This window comes from Natator depressus, chromosome 1 (genome assembly GCF_965152275.1).
Source record: "Natator depressus isolate rNatDep1 chromosome 1, rNatDep2.hap1, whole genome shotgun sequence".
In the NCBI taxonomy this organism is placed as follows: domain Eukaryota; kingdom Metazoa; phylum Chordata; order Testudines; family Cheloniidae; genus Natator; species Natator depressus.
Window position 1 is genome coordinate 114,702,383 of NC_134234.1, and position 13,442 is coordinate 114,715,824.

Here is a 13,442-nt window from a genome sequence, read left to right on the forward strand (position 1 = left end):
ATACTTTTTAAACAAACATGTGGTGTGTATTATTTCCCATATCTTTATTTGCAAACCAATGTAAAAAACATCTTCAGCAAATAATAGGCATATGGACTGCAATCTACAGGTTAAAGTTATTCTCAGAAATATTTACAAGACAGTACAGGGTGAATTACACCTATTTTGCAAGGTCTCTTGCAGAATATATTCTGAAAATTCAGGAGGGAAATAAATTGCACATATCTTGCACACATGCTGTAAATTACCTAAGTAAATGCATTGCAAGTTCTGGATGAAATTTTCCCAGTGGTGTGCAGTTATCTCAGACAGCTTGCATATGCTGTGTGCAGCAAAGCTGTGTGGAAGAGTTTCTGCAATTTGGGCTGATCAGAAAACAAGATGCTGAGGATTCAAAAATTAGATTTGTTCTATATCAGAATGAAAATGAGACATTGCGAATGTTTTAATGAAAAAGCATAGGTATGCATTAGTAGGAGCATTGCCAGCAGATCGAGGGAAGTGATTATTCCCCTCTATTCAGCACTTGTGAGGCCACACTTGGAGTATTGCATCCAGTTTTGGTCCCCCCACTACAGAAGGGATGTGGACAAACTGGAGAGAGTCTAGTGGAGGGCAACAAAAATTATTAAAAGGCTGGGGCATATGACTTACGAGGAGAGGCTGAGGGAACTGGGGTAGTTTAGTCTGCAGAAGAAAAGAGTGAGGGGGGATTTGATAGCAGCCTTCAACTACCTGAAGGGGGATTCCAAAGAGAATGGAGCTCGGCTGTTCTGAGTGGTGGCAGATGACAGAACAAGAAGCAATGGTCTCAAGCTGCAGTGGGGGAGGTCTAGGTTGGATATTAGGAAAAACTATTTCACTAGAAGGGTGGTGAAGCACTGGAACGGGTTACCTAAGAAGGGGGTGAAATCTCTATCCTTAGAGGTTTTTAAGGCCCGGCTTGACAAAGCCCTGGCTGGGATGATTTATTTGGAGATGGTCCTGCTTTGAGCAGGGGACTAGATGACCTCCTAAGGTCTCTTCCAATCCTAATCTTCTATGATTCTATGTCTACCCTCCAGTAAAAACAACGCACAGCACCATTTCTCAGAGCTTGGATTAATTGGCTCTGGCTTGGGCTGCAGGGCTAAAAATTGCAGTGTAGATTTTTGGGCTCAAGCTGGAGTGCAGGCCCTGAGATCCTCCCCACTTGCTGGGTTTAACAACCGGGGCTCCAGCACAAGCCCAACCATCTACACTGCAATTTTTAGCCCTGCCAAGCTAGCTATGGCTGTGTTGTGGGTTTTTTATCTAGTGTAAATTTACTCAGAGTCCCCAGAACAGCCAATAGCTCAGCAGTTAAGGCACTCAGCTGGGCTGTAGGAGAACAAGGTGAATCCCTATTTACTTGACTATAGAGTCAGTCTCTCACTCAGTCTCTCCTTTTGGAGCTGTTCCACTTTGTACCAATAATTAAATATTCGTTGGAATAGTGAGCAAGATTGACTTGAGTAGTCACCCAGTAGTTAACTCACTTCGGAGGTCAGAGAACCAGATTCCAATCCCTGCTCTGAATCACAAAGTGGGTCTCCCATGTGAATGCCTTAACCACTGGGCTGTTCTCGGGTGATTCTCGTTCCAGAAATTCCATCCTGGACCTGAGAATCTTCTTGGTGAATTGGTATTTTCCAACAATAAAACATTTCGTCAAAAAACTCCCAACCAGATATATCTGCCACTAATTTAAGGCCACCCTGTGCCTAGCCCTTAAGTGGATGCATGAGGGTAAGCCAGGAAACAAGGACCCTGTACCTCACATGGCCTGTATGAAGGTCAGGAACAATTGCTCATGCCATACTCAGCAGAGGACAATATTGCTCTTTTCCTACCCTGAGAGTACACAGCACCCTGAAAGAGGGCAAGGATGAGGTGAGACCTTTGCCGAATCTGCCTTCCAGCAAAACGACCCTAGGGTAACTGGGTGAATAAGCTGCTCCTCATGAACAGGTGTAGAGCGAGTACCCTGGGCTAGTGCCACAAAGTGAGCTAGGTGCCTAACTGCATAATTTAGATCCTCAAAACTCCCTCCTTACTCTGGGAGGTGCCTCAGGTCCCTAGCATCTACATTTCTGACGATAAAGTTCCCTAAGTTCCTACCTACATTTCTGGCAGTGCACACATGCACCACCACCCAAGTCCTTATGCTGCTGAGCTTTTCAATGCCTAAACCCTTCCACAGTGGATCTAGGCAAAGTAGGCTTTCTCCCACCTACCTTACCTGATGTGGCAGGCAGGTTCTTAAGCATTCTCAGAACATCATCTGCCACATCAGACCTCATACAAGAGGAGGTGGAGGTGCTGGTCATGGTGTTCCCCCCTCATCCCTCAGTGGTTAGAGCACCCACCCAAGATGTAAAAGACCTCTGTTCAATTCCCCATTCTGCCTGAGCAGTGACTTAACCAGTCTCCAATCATGTAGGTTAGTGCCCCAGCCAATGGACAATGCAGTATTCTTAGCTGCAGTTCTCAATCTCTTCTGTTGAAGCTATTCCACTTTGTTTGTATAAAGTACTTATACATCCAATAGTTCAGAAGGCACACAAGACTGACTCTGTAGCCTGGTGGTTAGGGAGTGGGCAGTAGGAGGCAAGTGAAAGTTCCTGTTTGATTTTAACCTTTTATTAACATTTTTTAAATATAAATTAACTTAAATTCAGAAATGCAAAGGCACCTGGAACTGAAAAACAACTTTTTGTCTAAAAAATGTCAAAACAGTGTGTTTTGACGATATTGAAACCTTTTTTCCTTCATTTTTTTTTAAATTGTTAATCTAGCAAAACAAATTTCCCAAGGAACAATTTCATTTCTGAAGAATTGGCATGTACCACTGAAAAAAACATGTTGAAAAATTCCTGACCAGCTCTACAGCATACTTTTGATACCTAGCTTTGGTCTCTCTCAAAAATCATTTGGTCCTTACAACTAGTTCACCTGTATAAAACAAAAATAAATGTTAGAGCATAAAGATTTAAAGTTCGGTGCCATGTTTATATTAGGTTCACGTACGTTTTTCATCAGTTCCTTGGGGGACCAGATATAATAAATTACACACTGAAACTTTTATGCCGGCTAGTTCTGCCATTCATTTTTAGCACATGCTTCCAAACAACTTCCTACTCATTCCAAACCACAGAGGATACAGCTACCCTGCCCATGGCAGTAAGCCTCCCAGTCCGGGTCAACAGACTTGAGCTGTAGGACTTACTCTACCTCTCTAAAAATAGCTGTGTAGACTTTGTGGCTTGGGCTGGAACTGGGGTTCTGAAGCCCAGGGAGGAGAGTGGGCTTCAGAGCCCAAACCGCAACTTAAAAGAGCTGTCTACAGAGCTATTTTTAGCACGGTAACACAAACCCTGCAAGCCTGAATCTGTTGACTGGGGCTCAGAGGCTCGCTGCCTTTTGCTGCAAGTAGCTATGTAGATGTACCAAGAGGCTACTTTGCCAAAGTGGTTTCTAATGCTGTAACTGTAATGGTACACTTCAGTTTCTTATGTAAGTACAGGAACTTGGGTATAACAAGTTTCAGGTATAATTTTAGAAGCCAGGTTGAGACCTTTGAAAATTTGACCCACCCACTCTGAGGCCCACCTTGCTCCTTCTACCACTCTCCTCCCAGCCACACTTCCTTGATAGCCAGGCCCAAGCCTTTATAATTCGTGAGATCAATTTAAACATCATGAGATTTGGAAAAATAAGTGCTTGGTGCTTTTTCACATCACATTTTTTCCCCACAACACTGAGGGCCAGAAACTTCTTTTTTTAAAATGAAAGCTAAGATTCACCCATTCACAGACTCTTTGGTGACTTCTCTCCCTCTCACACATTTACTAACAATTTATATAATCCATATTTTTTCTCTCTGCTCCTTCCTTGCTTGTTCACACACACTAATACCTCCTCCTGTTCAAAGATTCCCTGATTGCTTTCCTGTTATTTCCATGACATACATAGATTCCCTGCTCCACATACTCTCTCCCCGTCCAGTTCAGATTCCATTCTTTCTGCTACCTTTTCCTTACTGAAGGATTCATTTCCATTTGGGCTGACATCCTTGTAGCTATTAAGTGCTACATTGAGGAAGTCATTTGTAGGCCACAGCAAGAGCAACTTTATTGGACCTACCAACTTATGAACAATGCAAGATATTCTCTGCTTGGCTGAAGCTCTTTGAATTAACCATCTACATATACACATGGATATAGAGTAACATACTTATCTTTTGTATACAACACTTCTAGCAATAACTACTTACACTTCTAGCTGTCTCCTGGCAAGACCAGACCTTATTTTATCCTTCTAGAGGTTGAACTGTGCACCCAAAAGGTGGGTATGCAAGGAATGACAGATTGGGTGAGGAGACTCCAAGCCTCAGTTGACTCAAAATCACAGACCGTTTGGTGGTGGTGGGGGGGGGGCGGGGGCGGGGGCGGGGGTTATGTTTACTGTGAAGATGTTTGTTCTGTTTTCTAGTTCAATATTTCAAGCTAAATTCAGCCCTGGAGTGAGTGGATGCAACTCCACTGGCTTTGCACAAAGGCTGAATCTGGGTTTTCTTGTTTGAACAGTGCCAATAATTACTGCTTTTTGTGTATGTTTTTAAAAAGGCTTTATTTTCTTAAGAGAAGGGGGAAGATCAACAGAGAGAGCAGTCAAAAGTCACCGTGTATAAGTAGCATTCAATGAGAACTTAGAAAAAAAGACTTTGTTGCACAATTAGATACACAGAACTAATGCAAAAGGCTGAGTGTGAGTGCCCCCTGCCTGACCACACAGGAGTGGAGGTGGTGCAGAATAACCTCCCCCACGTGCAGTAGTCATCCCTGTGTTCTGGGGAGAGCAAGGACTGGAAACCCCTACAGGAAACAAGGAGGAGATGGGGCTTTCACAAGAAAGGATGAGCTGCAACCCCATCAGAGATTTCTGCAGCTTAATCTTTTCCATGCTTCTCCTGTAGTGGCTCTGCTTTGCCCCCTGCTCAGGGCTGTGGTTTAAAAGCTAGAATGAATCCAGAGTGAATTACTGCCCTAGAAATAGTTCAGTAAGAAACAATCCTGCAGTGGCAGGAAATGGGCAAATGTCCTAATTAGGTGCTCTCCAGCTCTAACATCCATTCTGTTAACTACCTAATGAGCAAATTTTCAGCCCAATTCCTCCTGGGGCATAGGATCTGATTACTCCACTGTGGGAGCCTGTTGATGAAGGTTCCGTTCCTCTCATCTCTTCAGAGCTGGCTTAGAACATTACACTATATCCCTTAGCCCCTTTTGTATAAAGAACGTTGACATTGCTATTGGAAGTTCTTCCTGCCTATATGTGAATGCTTTTAGTAAAAAGAAGACTAAAACACTGTTTGGCAATAATTTGCCTCTCTATAAATAGTTTAAGTTGCTATTTTTGTTCGTCATCCTATGCTTTGTCATCTGCTTTCATGGCAATCTGAGAACAGACTCAACGCATTAAAATCACATTCACAGTAAACTCATTACACAAATGAGCTTCTTTTGAGTACTGTCCTGTGTATATCTCAGCAGCTACTCAGGACTCATGCACTGAAAAGGCTGGATTAGCTCAGTGAATTAGTGAACTGACCCTCCTTCCCCATCTTTATCCCTTTTACATACTTCCACTCCTGCCACCCCACATACACTCCTACATGCACACTGGTTTAGCGTAGGCCAGTTTCTGAGGTTACCTTTTCATCAAGAGAGCCAAGTGAGGATGGAGCTGGGTATGTCTCATGAGCTTTGGTGCTCTAGTTTCCTAGAGTTCATAACTCTGGAGAACAATTTGCTGCAGCACTAGTTAGCAGGTGATTTACAGAACTGCAGTTTTCTCAGTGACTTTGCTGAAACACCCGGAGCAAAGTGCTATTTATCACAAATAGTGATGCATAATAGCAGGGGCTGACCAAGCTGTAATTATGTCACAAAAAATCTCCCAAATTTATCAGACCTTTAGTAAAGGGACACATTTGTCTGTTGTGTATATTCTGCTGCCACCAAAGTTATATTTATAGGATTGTTCTTTAAAAGGGAACATAAAGAATGTCCATGCAACCTGCACTTGGATGAAATACAGCATGATTGCCAAGGGGAGCAAGTACAAGGGTTTGGGCTTGCAACTGAGAAAGCTGTGCCCAATAAAGGTGCTGATCATTTGCTCCTAAAGGAAGGATTTTACATTGTGTCCCATCCTCTAGCATTCCTTGAAATCCTGAGTTTGCTACAAGCTAAGGGTATGTCTACACTACGAAATTAAGTTGATTTTATACAAGTCGATTTTTAGAATTTGATTTTTATTTATAGTTGATTGCGTATGTCCACACTAAGCGCATTAAGTTGGCGGAATGCATCCTCACTACCATGGCTAGCATCAACTTACGAATCGGTGCACTGTGGGTAGCTATCCCACAGTTCCCACAGTCTCCGCTGCCCATTGGAATTCTGGGTTAAGCTCCCAATGCCTGATGGGGCAAAAACATTGTCACGGATGGTTTGGGGTACATGTCGTCAGTTGCCCTTCCATCCTTTCCTCCCTCCCTCCATGAAAGCAACTGCAGACAATCATTTCGCACCTTTTTTCCTGGGTTACCTATGCTGACGCCATACCATGGCAAGCATGGAGCCTGCTCAGCTCACCGTCACCACTGCTGTTGCAGCAGATGGCGCAGTAGGACTGGTAGCTGTCCTCGTTGGATATGTAGCTTGGCCGGGGGTTCTGGGAACATCATCTTCCCTGCCTGGCTCCTAACAACCTCCAGGGCATGGTGTATGGCTCCACCACTTCCACTACAACTCTGCTCTCCTGCTCTTTTGTGAGCTGCAGGCTTCTGCCTCAGGCTGCTCTCCCAGCCAGCAGCACCATGCAGTTGCACCTATCCCAGCTTACCCCTTGCTCCCATGGCTCATGAAGCCTGGACAGTAGTAAGAAGCAGTTCAACTATAGGCTGAGCAAGTGCAGAATGGTGGTAGAACAGTGGTTCCCAAACTTGTTCCACCACTTGTGCAGGGAAATCCCCTGGCGGGCTGGGCTGGTTTGTTTACCTGCTGCGTCCGCAGGTTCGGCCGATCACAGCTCCCAGTGGCTGCAGTTCGCTGCTCCAGGCCAATGGGAGCTGCTGAAAGTGGCGGCCACTATGTCCCTTGGCCCGTGCCGCTTCCCACAGCTCCCGTTGGCCTGGAGCAGTGAACTGTGGCCACTGGGAGCCGTGATCGGCCGAAGCTGGGGACGCGGCAGGTAAACAAACCAGCCCAGCCCACCAGGGGCTTTCCCTGCACAAGCGATGGAACAAGTTTGGGAACCACTGTGGTAGAAGGTGCCTTTGGACGTTTAAAAGCTCACTGGCACTGTTTGCTGACTAGGTCAGACCTCAGCGCAACCAACATTCCCATTGTTATTGCTGCTTGTTTTGTGCTCCATAATATCTGTGAGAGTAAGTGGGAGACATTTATGTCGGGGTGGGAGGTTGAGGCAAATCGCCTGGTGTCTGATTTTGAGCAGCCAGACACCAGGGCAATTAGAAGAGCACAGCAAGATGCGCTGCGCATCAGAGAGGCTTTGAAAACCAGTTTCATGACTGGCCAGGCTTCGGTGTGACAGTTGTGTGTGTTTCTCCTTGACGCAAACCCGCCCCCTTTGTTGATTTTAATTCCCTATAAGCCAATCACCCTCTCCCCTTCGAAATAAAGTAACTATTATTTTGAAACCATGCATTTTTTCTTTATTAATTAAAAAAAATGAGGTAATGGACACGGTAGCCCGGGTGGGGTGGGGGAGGAGGGAAGGACAAGGCCACATTGCTTATTGTAGCCACACTAAAAATCAAACTGTTTGAAGGCTTCTGTTGCTTCGGCCATCCTCTGGAGTGGAGCGGTTGGGTGCCCAGAGCCTTCCCCCTGCCCTGCGTTCTTGGGCATCTAGGTGAGGAGGCTATGGACATGGGGAGGAGGATAGGCGGTTATACAGTGGATGCAGCTGGTGGTCTATGCTCTTGTTGGCTTTCCTGCAGCTCCAACAGATGCTTCATCATGTCCGTTTGTTCCTCCATTAGCCTCAGCATCATGTCCTGCCTCCGCTCTTCGTGCTCACTTAATTCTTTCCTGGCCTCTGCCACTGAATGCCTCCATGCATTAAGCTGTTTCCTATCAGTGCCGGAGGACTGCATGAGCTCGGAAAACATATCATTGCGAGTGCGGGTTTTTTTGCCTTCTAATCTGTGATAACCTCAGGGATGGAGATGATAGGGGGAGGGTAGAAACATTCTACGCTCTATGATTCTGGGGGGACTGCATGGTCACCTGTGCTGCTGAGTGCTGCTGAGTTCGCAACACTGACGAAATGAAATTCAAAAGTTCCCTTGGCTTTTCCTGTGTACCTGGCTAGTGCATCGGAGATCAAAGTGCTGTCCAGAGTGGTCACATTGGAGCACTCTGGGATAGCTCCCACAGGCCAATACTGTTGATTTGCGTCCGCACTACCTCAAATTCGACCCAGCAAAGTTGATTTTAGCGTTACTCCCCTCGCCGGGGAGGAGTACAGGAGTTGATTTTAAGAGCCCTTTAGGTCGATGAAATGAGGTAGGTTGTGTGAAAGCAGTCATTTTTAAATCGACCTAACGTGGCTAAATTTGACCTAACCCTGTAGTGTAGACCAGGGCTAAGATGTAAGTGAAAACCTGTAATGTCCACTATTTGGAAGCTGGCAACAATGCGAATCTGGCTTCTTTTACAAAGAACTGCAAATTGCTACTCTTTGCCCAGGTCTTCTCAACAGAGTAAATGCCACCTGTCTGGTAAAGCTGTATGCATTAGGGGAGCCTCCAGTTTGGATTATTCTTAACGGGATCTTAGATGTCTCAACTCCAATGTGCTCCATGCAACAGCAATTGGGCAAAATAACCTATGAGCTTCTAAGAAATGTTATTAATACTTATCAATCAACCAGTATCAGAACTATAAACAAAATGTACCTATTAGTGTAAAAAACAAGGCAATGGGCTGACACCTCAGTATATCACCTCCAGCATATTGCAGGCATTCAGGGGCCCATTACAAAGCTATACTTTTTCAAGGTTAGTCATGCAGAATCAACAAAGAACAAAACATCTGCATAATTAAACCTGTCTTTTCTGAGACCTCTGTGAGGTTAATTGTATTTTAGATTGGATGATCTGGATTATACTTTTCTGTATCATGCTGACATACACTAAGGAAACACATATATTACCTGATCCCCTCACAAATTCCACTATGTATATTATGAGGCCAATCCAGTGCACAAAATGTAACATATAAAATATACACTTTGCATTGTGACATACATATGATTATCTCAATATGCAACCAGATTGGTTGGCTGGTGTTTCCTTTCTTATGTACTGGGTTGCACTATGGAATATGGGCCAATTGAAAACAAAGATATCTAATATGTGCATAGGATTATAATTATGTTCCTATTTCTAGACAAAGCTTTGGATATACTGTACCTTTCTACATTTGTATTATTTTGCTTTTTACAATTTCTTATGAATGTTTTACATCCCAACTTCTCTCCAGCCAGAAAGAAGCCACTCATTCAATTATAGCCAGTGGTTCTTATTTCTCACTATTTATAGGTCTTAAGAAAAAAAATCAACATTAACAATGGGCTTTCAGAGAAATGGAAAGTATATTAAAGAAGAAACTTACTATCAAGGAAAAAACAAAGATAACTAAACAAGAGTGACCTTGATGTTAACAATGAGGGACTGAGCCTAATCAGATACTGTATGAATGAATTTAGAATTCAAGTACAGTATGTTATATTTAGAAAATTAACAATTTGACTGTACAATGATTCTGTATTGTAGTCTGTTAGTGTCATTTGGAAAAGGACCTTTACAATGCTGCAAGTGGTAATGACAACGTTGTATTTCCTCATCTGATATAAAATCAATTTTTCAGGAAGGATAAATGATGTAACATTGAAAGCGTTTTCCAAACATGTCTCCATTTATTGCAGATTTATGTGAAATTCTCACAGTGTCCCAGAATTGCAAGAGACAGAAATAAATTCCAAAAGAGTGCAAGTTTAGAAAACACAAATATGTGTTAAGAAAACAGAATATAAATTCCTTAACACTTTCAGATTCAGACAACAAAACACAAGTTCCATAACACATGCCACAGGGTCTCATTATTATAGAAGAATCTGCTGATCATTTGAGTAAGACTGAGACAGAGACTGACTGACTGACTGATTTTGAACTTTGACCTCCTGCATCTCTACTGTAATGCGTTAATTGCATCATTTTCTGTTTTACTAAGCGGAAGCTGCTCCCCTCCCCGCCACCCCTGCCATAGAAAGTTGTAAAATTGCATGCAGTGATTAGTTAGTTTTTTGCTTTTCCATAACACTTGATGAAATAGCAGATGTAATCAGTTTTACTGCAGAAACTGTTTGGACAGTTTCAGTAGCAGTTTGTGGCCAGATCATGCAACTCTTACTAATGTCATTGGGACTACTTGCATGAGTTTTGGCTCTTAGTATTAGCTTAAATATGTTTTCATATGAGTCCCTGTGAATAGACCAGACCCAGCTTCCCTGTGTCAGAACAGGTAAGCCCAACTGAGCAAGTTAAAGGGGGCAGGGCTACACATGGGGCTGTAAAAGCCTGTCAGTGGACAGGAAGTTGAGGGGTCATGGGGCAGGCTGTGCCCGTGGAAGGGAACTACAGAGAAGTGGAGCTAACTCAGGTAGTTGGTCCCCGGAACAAAGGGGCCAGGTGCTTCAGAAGGAGAGCAGAGCTGCTTGAATGAGAATTGGCTGTGAGAAAAGAGCTGACTGAGAAGGGAAGCTGGCTGGGACTAGGAAGCTATAAGAAGCAGGGTTGCCAGAGAGCCTGGAAGAGGAGGCCATGAAACCCTACAGCAGAGGATGAGCTGAAGAACTGTGTTTTGTCTGTTATGTGCTTATGTTTGAACAAATAAAACTAGACTTAAAGGAGACTGGGCATGACAGTGAGTGCTTGCTAAGCTGGGGAGAAGCCCTGCTGAGTCACTATGTACACACAAAACATATCAGACTGTGATATGACATGAATTTTCCGGCTTCCAAATTCCAAGAAGGTCTACCTATCTGTCAGGAGCCCTAAAAAGATTTTCTTCATTGTGATCCCTAAAAAATATCTAAAGAAGTTTGGAGTGGCAAACAGATGGTCAGACTGGAGTCGCACAAATCACCAACATTTTAGATTTCTTCACAAGTCCAGCAAACAGCTTCACGTTAGAAGTGAGATACAAAATAATGTGATCAAAATTTTCAAAGTGACAAGCGATTTGGATGCCTCTGAGTCCTGGTACTCAAGTTACTTTAAAGGAACTTGAGCATTCAGTCTCTACAAATGGAATTCCTTTAAGGTGTCTTAAGTTGGGAGCTTACTTTAAAAAAAAATAATTAGGCTGACATATTTAATGACCCCACATTTATGAAAAATCCATTCTCTTCAAATAGTAAATTCTATAAATTAGATATACAGTCAAGTCAAATTACATAAGGACCAAAGGTCCATCTAGCCCAGTGTCCTGTTTTCTGACAGTGGCCAATGCCAGGTGCCCCAGAGAGAGTGAACAGAACAGGCAATGACTGAATGATCCAACCCGTCATCCACGCCCAGCTTCGGGCAGTCAGAGGGCGAGAGACACCCAGAGCCTGGGGTTGCCTCTCTTACTATCTTGGCTAATTGCCATTGATGGACCTATCCTTCATCTTATCCTTGTCTAGTTCTTCTTCCAACCCAGTTATAGTGTTGGCTTTCACAACATCCCCGACCAGTTCCACAGGATGACTGCGCGTTACGTGAAGTAGTACTTCCTTTTGTTTGTTTTCAACCTACTGCCCATTCATTTCATTGGGCGACCCTGGTTCTTGTGTCATGTGAAGGAGTAAGCAACACTTCCTGATTTACTTTCTTCACATCAGTCATGATTTTATAGACCTCAGCTATACCCCTTCTTAGTTGTCTCTTTTCCAAGCTGAACAGTTCCAGTCTTTTTAATCTCGCCTCATATGGAAGCTGTTCTATGCCCTTAGTCATTTTTGCTGACCTTCTCTGTAGTTTTTTCCAATTTTGATATATCTTTTTTGAGAGGGGTGTGTGACCAGAACTGCACACAGTATTCAAGGTGTGGGTGTTTCATAGATTTAGATAGTGGCATTATGATGTTTTCCATTTTATTATCTATCCCTTTCCTAATGGTTCCTAACATCTGTTTGCTCTTTTGACTGCCCCTGCACATGGAATGGATGTTTTCAGAGAACTATCCACAGCGACTTCAGGGGTCTAAATCCAGACCCTTAATTTAGACCCCATTTTGTATGTATAGTTGGAATCACTTTCCAATATGTATTACTTTGCACTTACCAATATTCAATTTCATCTGCCATTTTGTTACCCAGTCACCCAGTTTTCTGAGATCCCTTTGAAACTCTTCACAGTCTGCTTTGGACTTAACTATCTTGAGTAATTTTGTGTCATCTACAAATTTTGCCACCTCATTGTTCACCCCTTTTTCCAGCTCATTTACGAATACATTGCATCGGACAGGTCCCAGTACAGATCCCTGGGGGTCTCCACTATTTACCTCTTTCCATTCTGAAAATTGAACATATATTCCCACCCTTTATTTTCTGTCTATTAACCAGTTACTAATACCTGAGAGGACCTTCCCTCTTAACCATTACTAATTTGGCTAGAGATATGGAGTGAGTCTCCACAGGTACTTGATGTTTTAAAGAGCATTCTGCAAATATGCTGTCTGTCTTTAGGAGGAGACAACAATTCACTCTGTTCTTGGCCAGACTCTTTGAAGCAGAGACCCCTGTCATCAGTCCTGGACAGTTTTTATAGAGTTACAGCTCCTCCTTGGACCATTTCTCCCCATATGAAAAACTGCCACAGTGAGCTCCCCAGCCTGCCAAGTTGGCAGAGTCTATTTTGAAATCTGGAAAGGAGCCAGAAATCACTACAGCATTCTGAACCTCCACTCTCAGTCAGTCATCAACTTGGATCAGCACTCTTGCTTATATTGACATAGGAGCTTCTTGATCATAATTTGGACTCAGCCAAAATCTCTCTGCCTTCATGCCTAGAAATTGCTAAGCAGGGCCCTATAAAAATATTTGGATTGGTCCATACAGTAGACCTAGCCTCTTGATTGATTTCTTAGAGAACCGGAAAGGCTTCATAAAAATTCTGCAGTTTTCTTTCTCACATCTGCTCGGCACACAGGGACATAGTCTGATTGGTAATAAAAAAAAGGACTGAGAAATTGCCTGTCACATAGACTATAATCTGTTTATTTACAATAAAGTTAATTGGTGAGTCTGTTAATTCCAGCAGGTGAAAACTTTTCTGAAGCTTC